Source organism: Salvelinus sp. IW2-2015, linkage group LG35 (assembly GCF_002910315.2).
Source record: "Salvelinus sp. IW2-2015 linkage group LG35, ASM291031v2, whole genome shotgun sequence".
NCBI lineage: Eukaryota > Metazoa > Chordata > Actinopteri > Salmoniformes > Salmonidae > Salvelinus > Salvelinus sp. IW2-2015.
Window position 1 is genome coordinate 1,592,048 of NC_036874.1, and position 11,754 is coordinate 1,603,801.

The 11,754-nt window shown below is 43.5% G+C and overlaps 1 long non-coding RNA gene across 1 annotated transcript in view; it reads right to left on the reverse strand.

Moving 5' to 3' along the window:
• LOC111959108 (uncharacterized) overlaps positions 1–10,149 on the reverse strand; it is an 11,148-nt gene extending 999 nt beyond the window's left edge. The window contains exon 1 of the long non-coding RNA XR_002876618.2: positions 9,863–10,149. This is a non-coding gene — a long non-coding RNA (uncharacterized lncRNA). The remainder of the gene's footprint in view (positions 1–9,862) is intronic.
• Between the last annotated feature and the right edge of the window lie 1,605 nt (positions 10,150–11,754).

Consider the following 11,754-nt stretch of genomic DNA (forward strand, 5'->3'; position numbering starts at 1 on the left):
ACTGAACATGCTACTTCACACACACACACACACACACACACACACACACACACACAACACACACACACACACACACAATACATTTAAACTGAGACACTGCACATTTGACCTTATGTCATAACTGTGGGACAATCTTTTAGTCCCTCTAGGAACGGTGGGGGTCAAACTCATTCCACGGAGGGGCAGAGGGGAGCTTGTGGGCTTTCACGTCTCCCTTGTCTGTGATATTGATTAATTAGGTCAGTGATTTAGTAAGGACTCCCCTCACCTGGTTTCCCTTATTGTCTTATTGGATCACAAAGTTAAAAGGAGAAACCAAAAACCACAGATCCTCGCCCTCCCATGGAATGCGTTTGGACACCCCTACTAACTACTCTTAGAAAAAATATCCTAGTCTAGCACCATGATGCACCGATATGTACATGTTTGGGCCTATACCGAAATCCAATATTTCCTGCCAAAAACCCCCAATACCGATAACTACAATTAATACCGGATACACTACAACTTTTACCTTCTTGGGACTGGGGGCAGTATTGAGTAGCTTGGAATAAAAAGGTCCCCCAGAGTAAACTGCCTTGCTACCAGTTCTAAAGCTAGAATAGATGCAATAATTAGTAATTGGATAGAAAACCCCTGAAGGTTCTAAAGGTTTTTGAAATAGTCTGTGAGATATAACAGAACTACATATGGCAGGCAAAAACCTGAGAAAATGACACCGTATTCCTTTATAGTGCACTACTTTCAACCAGGGCAATAGGGCTCTGGTCAAAAGTAGTGCACTAATGTAGGGAATAAGGGTTGCCTTGCAACACACGTATACTCTCATTGTGAAAGCACATACACTAATGGCCAAAGAGTAATGTGAACATCCATTCAAATTAGTGGACTCGGCTATTTCATCAGCCCACATCCAATGCTGACCAGGTGATAAAATTGAGCACACAGCCAGCAATCTCATAGCCAAACATTGGCAGTGAAGGCGTCACTGTAAGGGCTCAGGACTTTCACGTGCACGTCAATAGGATGTCACCTTTCCAAAGAAGTCATGTTTGTCAAATTTCTGCCTGCTAGAGCGTCCTGGTAAACTGTAAGTGCTTTATTGTGAAGTGGAGACATGTTCTAGGAGCGAAACCCGGCTCAAGCCGCGAAGTGTTTCGTCGGAGCTTCATATGGGTTCCATGGCCGACGCCGCTCCACAAGTCTAAGATCACCATGCGCAAGGCCAAGCGTTAGCTGGAGTGGTGTAAAGCTCGGGCCGCCATTGGACTCTGGAAGCAAGTATGAAGCAGTAGAAATTAGTTTCTGGAGTGCGAAATCACACTTCCCCAATCTGGCAGTCTGACAAATCTGGGTTGGCGCCATGCCAGGAGAACTCTAACCTGTCTGAATGCATATGCCAATTAAGTTTGGTGGAGGAGGAATAAGGTATTGGGGCTGTTTTTCGATGTGTTTCAGGACTAGGCACCTTAGTTCCGTGAAGGGAAATCTTAACGCTTACATTGTGCAATGACATCTTAGACAATTCTGTGCTTCACTTTCGGCAACAGTTTGGGACAGGCCCTTTCCTGTTTCAGCAGGAAAATGCCCCCTTGCACAAAAGCGAGGTCCATACAGAAAGGTTTGTCAAGATCGGTGTGGAAGACTTGACTGGCCTGCAGACAGAGCCTGACCTCAAACCCCATCAGAATACCTTTGGGAACTACCAATTGAACACACACTGCGAGCCAGGCCTAATCGCCCAACATCATGCCGACCTCACTAAATGCTCTTGTGGCTGAATGGAAGCAGTCCCCGCAGCAAAATGTTCCAACATCTAGGGAAAGCCTTCCAGAAAGAGTGGAGGCCGTTACAGCCAGCAAAGGGTGGACCTACCCATATTAATGACTTCCAGAGAAAGTGGAGGCCGTAAGGCAGCAAAGGGTGGACCTACTCCAATTAAGAACTTTCCCAGGAAGAGTGAGGCGTTACAGCAAGCAAAGGGTGGACCAACCTCCATATTAATTAAAGCCATATTTTGGCATGAGATGTTCGATTGAGCAGGTGTCACATGCTTTTGACCATTTCGTGAATCTCTGGACCACAGGTGCAGAAACCCATGGCACTTTTGTAATGTTGATGATTCCAGACCTAGTGCAGTCGATTTCATAAACTGGAAAAGTAAAATGTATGCAAAAATGACTGGTCACCTGCGTTTATTTCACTAAACTTAACATGTGTAATATTTGTTCATGAACATACAAAGATTCACAACTGAGACATAGAACTGAAGCAAGTTCAGTGGACATGTGACTAACAGAAATGGATAATATGTCCCTGAACAACAGGGGGGGGCAAAATCAAAAGTGAACAGTCTGGTGTGGCCACCAGCTGCATTAAGTACTGCAGTGCATCTCCTGCCTCATGTGACCTGGATCCAGGATTTGCCAGTTCTTGCTGTGAGATGTTACCCCACTCTCCACCAATGGCACTGCAAGTTCCCTGGATATTTCTGGGGAATGGGCACTAGCCCTCACCCTCTGACAACAGGTCCCAACGTGCTCAATGGGATTGAGATTCCGGCCACTTCGCTGGCCATTGGCAGAACACTGACATTCCTGCTTGCAGGAAATATCACACGCACAGAAACGACAAAGTAAATGGCCTGGTGGTATTGTCAATGCTGGAGGGTCATGTCAGGACTGAGCCTGCAGGAAGGGTACAACATGAGGGAGGAGGATGTCTTCCTGTAACGCATCTGCATTGAAGATGACCTGCAATGACAACAAAGCTCAGTCCAAAGATGCTGTGACACAACCGCCCAGACCATGAACGGAAACCCCCTTCCACCTCCAAACCGCTCCGCTCCAGAGTGGCAGGCCTCGGTGTAGACGCTCATTCCTTCGACGATAACGCAATCCCGACCATCACCTCCTGGTGGAGACAAACGCGACTTTCGTCAGTGAAAGAGCACTTAGCCAGTCCTGTCTGGTCCAGCGAAGCGGTGATTTGTACCTAGGCGACGTCGTTGCATGATGTCTTGGTGAGGTTTCCTACAGGTGTGAATTCGGAGTGCCGATCTCTTGTGCAAGGTGTTGTTACACGTGGTCTGGTCCACTGCAGGACGATCCTGCTGTCCGTCCTGTCTCCCTGTAGCGCTGTCTTAAGCATCTCCCAGTACGGACATGCAATTTATTGCCCTGCCACATCTGCAGTCCTCATGCCTCCTTGCAGGCATGCCTACGGCACGTTCACCTAGATGAGCAGGACCCTGGGCACCTTTCCTTTGGATGTTTTTCAGAGTCAGTAGAAAAGGCCTCTTTAGTGGTCCTAAGTTTTCATTTTGTGACCTTAATTGCCTTATCCGTCTTAAGAGTTAGTGTCTTAACGACCGTGTCCACAGGTGCATGTTCATTAATTGTTTAGGTTCATTGAACAAGGCATGGAAAACAGTGTTAAAAACAAGGTCCTGAAAAAGGACATTTATTTTTTTTCCAGAGTTTATACAGTTTGAAAGTAGGGATATGTGCATTTACGAGTTATATGAAAAAATCCAACTGCTGTATGTTTTTCATGGAATTAGTCGACTTGGGGGTTCTCAACTAAATATTGACTTGGAAAATATGATTCTACTGCTGTTACATTTTGCAGTTTGGTTATCAAGCCGTATAAAATCCGCCACAGTGGCTGTGTTGCAGCAGCCAGAGATTCACTTTCTTGAATAGGTAATTTGTCCAGTTTGTGGTGTAACAGACTCTTCTCTACTGAAATCCCAAGCTGTTAATCAAGCCTCTCCCACATCAAAAAAGAATGCAATGATAAAGAGTCAAGTTGCAGCCTCTTTCTGTAATACAATGTAATATTTCTTTGCTGTAGGGTTACTTATATATTACTGTTTTGTGTTTGTGAGGAAGTATGAGAGAGAGTCACTGGGGTGTAAAAGATAAGCGGTCAAATAGTAGTGCAACTAAATAACGAAATAGGATGCCATTTGGGACACAGTCGTTGTTGTGGTTAGGGAAGCAGTGCCACAGGGAGGGATCTGTCTGTAATTTATGTTTTCCCTTCCAACCGTCCGTCTACAACGAGACAACACGTCTCCCCTCTCACTAACGACGGATATGGTGTGTGTGTGTCCGGTTCAGTTATTGTGTGGATGCGTGTCATGTGTTTGCATGTGTTGGCGTGTGTGTGCTTTTGTACAGTATGTGTTGTGTACATACATTGTGTGTGTGTTTTGGTACAGTATATGTGTGTACAGTACGTGTGTGTGTGTTTGTTACAGTGATGTGTGTGTGTACAGTAACATGTGTGTGTGTTCTGTACAGTATGTGTGTGTGTACAGTACATGTGTGTGTGTTTTTGTACAGTATGTGTGTGTGTACAGTTAACATGTGTGTTTTGTGTTTGTACAGTATGTTGTGGTGTGTGTAAGTAACGTGTGTGTTTGGTACATGTGTGTGTGTGTTTTGATTTTCCCGCTGTAGCCCGATATGATTATGGCTGATAAATTCCCCATTGTCGGAGAGGTATGTGGGGGGCGTGTTTTTCCCATAACTCTGATGTCACAGGCAGTGACACTGAGGACGGATGAATGGACAGATGGGATGGAGGAAGAGGAAACAGATTCTCTGTCTGTGATGAACGCAATGCCTGTCTCTCTCTCTCAGGGGGCTGACCAGCATCTGAGTGAGATGCAAACCCTGTGGGCATGTCCCAAAATAGGGCCTGGTCAGAAATAAGTACAGCTATTATTATTAAGTCATAGGGTGCCATTTCAGGACATGTCAATGTTTCAGGAGTTGGAATTATCATGGTCAATTGAAGGGGAAATTATCATGGTCTGAGGGACTTATCATGGTCTGTGAAGGGGGAATTATCTATAGGTCCTGTGAAGGGGGAATTATCAAATGGGTCATTGAAAGGGGGAATTATCATGGTCATTGAAAGGGGAATTATCGATGGTCATTGAAGGGGAATATCATGGTCATTGGAAGGTGGGAGTATAATGTGGTCATTGAAGGGGGAATTATATGGTCAATTGAAGGGGAATATATTGTCAATTGAAGGGGAATTATCATGTCATTGAAGGGGACATTATCATGGTCATGAAGGGGAATTATATGGTCATTAAGGGGATTATCATGGTAATTGAAGGAATTATCATGGTCCTTGAAGTGGGGATATCATGGTCATTGAAGGGAATATCATGGCCATTGAAGGGGGAATTACATGGCCATTGAAGGGGGAATCCATCATGGTCATTGAAGGGGATATCACAGTGGTCATTGAAGTGAATATCATGGTCCATTGTGTCAATTGAAGGAGGAATTTAATCATGGTCATGAAGAGGAATTAAATCATGTCCCCATTTGGAAGGGGGAATATCATGGTCATGTGAAGGGGGGATTATCCATGGTCATTGAAGGGGGATTATCATGGCCATTGAAGGGGAATTATTCATGGTCATGCAGGGAATTATCATGGGTCATTGTGGTCATTGAAGGAGAATTAACATGGTCCATTGAAGGAGGAAATTATCATGGTCATTGAATGGAATTATCATAGTCAATGGAATGGAATATCATTGGTCATTGGAATGGGAATTATCAATGGTCATTAAAGGGGAATTAGTCATGGTCATGAATGGGAATTATCATGTCATTGAAGAGGAATTAATCAATGGTCATTGAAGAGGAATTTCTGGTCATTGAGGAAACTCAGGAAAATGTATTGGGTTGTCACACCAAACTGTAGTTGTAAAACAGATTCTATTGTGCACTCTCTCTGCACTTCACTCCAGTCAGACCGCAATGGTGTAATTAAACTGCCAGATTTTTATGGGGACTTATTATTATGCTAATTACATTTCAACAGGGCCGCAGAAATCGACTCCAAGAGGTTAAGGGCTCGATTCAATCCGGATCGAGGAAGTTCAGCATTACAGCGTGATTGACATTTAAAAGCATTGTTCCCAYGTTAGCTGAGACTGGATTCACGGTATGTCGGCTCAATCGGAAATTACCTTTACATACCTATTGCGCAATCTGCATCGCTTCAGCGATCCAGATTGAATAGAGCCCCTAATCTAATCCTGTGAGTTAACAGGATTTAGATTTGAGGTTGAGCTGGTAAACTTGGTAGAGCCACACTATGCAACAGGACTGGATTAGTACAGTGTGACGAGAACAACAGCAGTTTAGTGGAATTTATTTTATCTTATTGGTTGAGTTAAGATGGTTAGTTTAGTTAAGGTTATTCAGTAGAACAGTAGAATACTAACAAAGGACGACAAAGGAGTGAAACAGCTTTAGGGTTTGGCGACAGGTAAGATTAGAGGTTTAGGGGTCCCCTAAACTTAACCCAACCTCATGGAAACACTAGGTCTCTCTCTGACTGACATCATAATTCTGTTTACTGTTCCTCGAGTTATCTGGAGCTACCTATCCACTTCTGTCTCCAACTCGTTACACAATCATTATATCCATGTGAACAAAACTCAACTACTGTAGCTCACCCTCCATTTGGAAAATCTGACCACAACTCTACCCTCCTGATTCCTGCTTACAAGCAAAAACTCAAACAGGAAGTACCAGTGACGCGCTCAATACGGAAGTGGTCCGATGAAGCGGACACTAAGCTACAGGACTGTTTCACTAGCACAGACTGSAATATGTTCTGGGATTCATCCGATGGCATTGAGGAATTTACCTCATCAGTCACTGTCTTCATTAATAAGTGCATTGACGACATCGTTCCCACAGTGTCAGGAAGTACATATCCCAACCAGAAGCCATGGATTACAGGCAACATCCRCACTGAGCTAAAGCTGCCGCTTTCAAGGAGTGGGACACTAATCTGTATGCTTATAAGAAATCCCGCTACACCCTCCGACAAACTTTCAAACAGGCAAAGCATCAATACAGAACTGAGATCAAATCCTACTACACCGGCTCTGATGCTCGTTGGATGTGGCAGGGCTTGCAAACTATCACGGATTATAAAGGGAAGCCCAGCCACGAGCTGTCTAGTGACGCGAGCCGACAAGACAAGCTAAATGCCTTCTATGCTAGCTTCGAGGCAAGCAACAATGAAATATGTATGAGAGCAACAGCTGTTCTCGGCGGCTGTGTGATCACGCGCTCTGTTGCCGATGTGAGTAAGAACTTTATACAGGTCAACATTCACTAGGCCGCAGGGCCAGACGGATTTACTCTGAGCATGGGCTGACCAGCTGGCAAGTGTCTTCACTAACATTTTCCACCTCTCTCTGACCTAGTCTGTAATACCCATGTTTTAAGCAGACCACCATAGGTCCTATGTCCAAGAATGCCAAGGTAACCTGTCTAAATGACTACCGACCCAGAGCACTTACATCTGTAGCCTTGAAGAGCTTTGAAAAGCTGGTCATGCCTCACATCAACACCATCATCCCAGAAACCCTAGACCCACTCCAATTTGCATACCGCCCCAACAGATCCACAGATGACACAATCTCTATTGCACTCCACACTGCCCTTTCTCACCAGGACAAAAGGAACACCTACGTGAGAATGCTGTTCATAGACTACAGCTCAGCTTTCAACACCATAGTGCCCTCCAAGCTCGTCACTAAGCTAAGGTCCCTTGGACTGAACACATCCCTCTGCAACTGGATCCTGGACTTCCTGATGGAAAGCGGTGGTAAGGGTAGGATAGGCAACAACACATCCGCCACTCTGACCCTCAACACGGGGGCCCCTCAGATGTGCGTGCTTTTTCCCCTCCTTCATTCCCTGTTCACCCACGACTCCAACACCATAATAAAGTTTGCCGAAGACACAACGGTGGTTGGCTTGATCACAGACAACAATGAGACTAWAGGGAGGAGGGCAAAGACCTGGCAGTGTGGTGCCAGACCAGCAACCTCTCTCTCAGCGTCATAACAGAAAGGAGCTTATCGTGGACTACAGGAAATGGAGGGTCGAACACAACCCCATTTACATCGAAGGGGCTGTAGTGGAGCGGATAGTGGAGCGGGTGGAGAGCTTCAAGTTCCTCGGTGTCCACATCGCTAAGGACCTATCATGGTCCAAACACAGCAACACAGTCATAAAGAGGGCAYGACAACGCCTCTTCTCCTTCAGGAGGATGAAAAGCTTTGGCATGGGACCTCTGATCCTCAAAAAGTTCTACAGCTGGACCATATGTGTTTGTATTTATTATGGACGCCCATTAGTTCCTGTCAAGGCAGCAGCTACTCTTCCTGGGGTTTATTATGGATCCCCATTAGTTCCTGCCAAGTCAGCAGCTACTCTTCCTGAGGGTTTATTATGGATCCCCATTAGCTGATGCCAAGGTCGCAGCTACTCTTCTTGGGGTTTATTATGGATCCCCATCAGTTCCTGCCAAAGCAGCAGCTACTCTTCTGGGGTCCGGCAAAAGGAAGGCAGTTATACAATTAAAAACATTACAATACATTCATTGCAGAATTCACAACACACTAAGTGTGTGCCCTCAGGCCCTACTCCACTACCACATATCTACAACGCAAAATCCATGTGTACGTGTGTGTACAGTGCGTATGATATTGTGTGTGTATACATGTGTCTGAGAGCTGGTTGTCTGGCCGCATCACCGCTTTGTACGGCAACTGCTCGGCATCCGACCGCAAGGCGCTACAGAGTAGCATACGGCCCAGTACATCATTGGGGCTAAGCTTCCTGACATCCAGGACATCTATACCAGGTGTCAGAGRAAGGACCTAAAAATGGCCAAAGACTCCAGCCACCCTGGTCATAGACTGTTCTCTCTGCTACCACACGGCAAGCAGTACCAAGTCTAGATCCAAAAGACTTCTTAACAACTTCTACCCCAAAGCCATTAGACTCCTGAACAGCTAATCAAATGGCTACCCGGACTATTTGCATTGTCMCACCCCACCCCCTTKTTTACGCTGCTGCTACTCTTCCTTATTATCCATGCATATTCACTTTACCTCGAGCTACATGCACATAGTATTTTTATTTTATTTATTTATTTTAGTATATAACTTTCTTAACCCTTATTTTTCTTAAACCTGCATTGTTGTTAAGGGCTTGTAAGTAAGCATTTCAATGTAAGGTCTAYACCAGTTGTATGTGAAAGGTGCATGTGAAAAATTWAATTTGATTTGATTTGAAGAGACTGTGAAGGATTCTGAATGGGTGTAGACAARRAAAAGCTCTCCAGTAGGTCTGCCAAAACATTCAAGGGCCATTTTCTCAAGAGKGTTKGCAGTTTTATTAACTTTCAAAGCAGAATGACTTTCCCATTGTTCCTCAACTGCAGTGTATGATTACCATTTTCTAGCTCCAAGTCTCTACTTTTATCCAATGGAAAAAACACCATTTCAAATATTGCAACATAGGACCGAATCGAGCTGGTCGGTCACTACTGTAGTTACCTCAGGTCCATTCCAGTAGAATAGTCAGCTACTGTATCAGGTAGTTTTTTTTCCAGCACCACAACATCTCACTGGTATTCATCTTGTTGTGTTAGATGACAGTAATGTGTAATGTACCTCCAAGACAACAATCAACAATCCCTCTCATATTYGCATGTACACATACTGCCTCGTTCTGCCGCTCTGACATTGCTCGCAGAAAATGTATATATTTTTTCAATTTCTGTGTATTGTTGTGAAATTGTTAAATATTACTGTTAGATACTGTACTACTGCACTGTTAGAATTAGAAACACAAGCATTTYGCTACACCCGCAATAACATCCGCTTAACACGTATGTGACAAATAACATTAGATTTGATTTTGACAACAACCAACCTCTCCCTGTCATATTCACATGTACACATACTGCCCCAAGGACATCATGGGACAGTATGTGTATTCAGTGTTCTACTCACCAGTAGAAGCTAGCAGGTTGTTGTCCTTGGTATTGAGTAGTGTGTTTTTGATGTACTGTGTCCCCGTGTGTGTGTTTACTGTTCTGTAGGGATTGTGCTGTTGATCTGTACTTGTCCTGTTCCACTTCTGCTGTTCCAGACTGGACGGTTGTAATCTTATTAGTTTCTTTATCACCTCATGGTCACAGATAATCCACTAGTCAACACATATAGGGTCGATTTCCTRGACACAGATTAAGTATTGGATTAAGAAGAACTTTCAATAGAGAATCCATAAAAAATGCTATTTAGTCTACGATTACAGCTTTTTAGTCCAGGAATCGGTGCTCCCCTACGTAAGAACAAGCTATACGTGCTAAAGTCCAACCTAAAATATTTAATAGAAAAACCAAAACCTGTAACACCTTCACCCCTTACGACAACAAATATATATTGTCACAACCAACAGAAAAAAACTTCCATTGCACAACATAATCAACTTAAAAGCATCGCTACTCAAATGTGTCGCCTTCTCCATTATAAACCAGCTTCATYGGGATAGGGGGCGGTGTTTCCACTTTGAACAAATTGCGTGCCCAAACGAAATTTCCTTCTACTCTGCCCCAGAAGGTAATACATGCATATTATTATTACTATTGTATAGAAAACACTCTGAAGTTTCTAAAACTCATTTGGCAGACAAAAACCTGAGAAGAGGTCAAAACAGGAAATGAGAACTCGATTTTCAAAACAGTGTCAAATGACACCCCTTCTAGATATGACTGAACAAACACTGCCTAGGGCTTCCACTAGATGTCACCATCTTTAGATTTTAGTCTTATGATTCTACTATAAAGGAGGGGCTCATAGGAGCTGTTTTAGTGAGTGGTCGTCAGAAATCTCAGTCTGGTTTTGCGCGCGAGGGAGAGAGAGTGCTCTCGTTCCAATGCTCTTTCTTCAGACAATGAAATTCTCCAGTTGGATCCTTATTGATGATTAATGTAAAACGCATACTAAATATGGATTGCAAACATAATTTGACCTGTATCTACGACCTGTAACGGAACTTTTTGAGTTTTTGTCTGGAGGGATTGTTCGTGCGTCATGAAAATGGATTCCTGGGCTGAACATGCTAACAACAAGTGGCTAAATGATGGGCTTTATGGAACTTTTCAGTCATTTATTGTCGATCTGGGAATCCTGGGAGTGCCTTCTGATGAAGTTATTCGAAGGTAAGTGCATATTTATAGTGTTTTTTTTAGCTTTTGTTGACGCCAAAATGGCGACTATTTCTTTGGCTGGATTGTGCTCTAAACGCCGTTCTCAGATTAATCTTTTTCCGTAAAGATTATTTTGAAATCTGACACAGCGGTTGCATAGAGGATARGTTTATCTTTAATTATGTGAATAACACTTGCATCTTTTATCAATGTTTATTTTGAGTATTTCTGCAAAATCACCAGATGTTTTGGAATCAAAACATTACTGCACGTAACGCGCCAATGTTAACTGAGATTTTTTTTATATATATGTATGCACATTATCGAACAAAACATAAATGTATTGTGTAACATGATGTTATATGACTCATCGGATGAAGAATTTCAAAGGTTAGTGATTCATTCTATCTCTATTTGGGGGTTTTGTGAAAGCTACCTGTGTTGTGAAAGAAATGTCTATGCTTTTTTGTATTTGGTGGTGAGCTAACATAAATATACGTGGTGTTTTCGCTGTAAAACATTTAAAAATCGGACATGTTGGCTGGATTCACAAGATGTTTATCTTTCATTTGCTGTATTGGACTTGTTAGGGTTATTTCTAAAACATTTTTGAATTTCGCACGCTGCCTTTTCAGTGGAATGTGGGGGCCGGGGCTAGACAGGTTAACCATTAAATCCAAGACAAAAACAGCC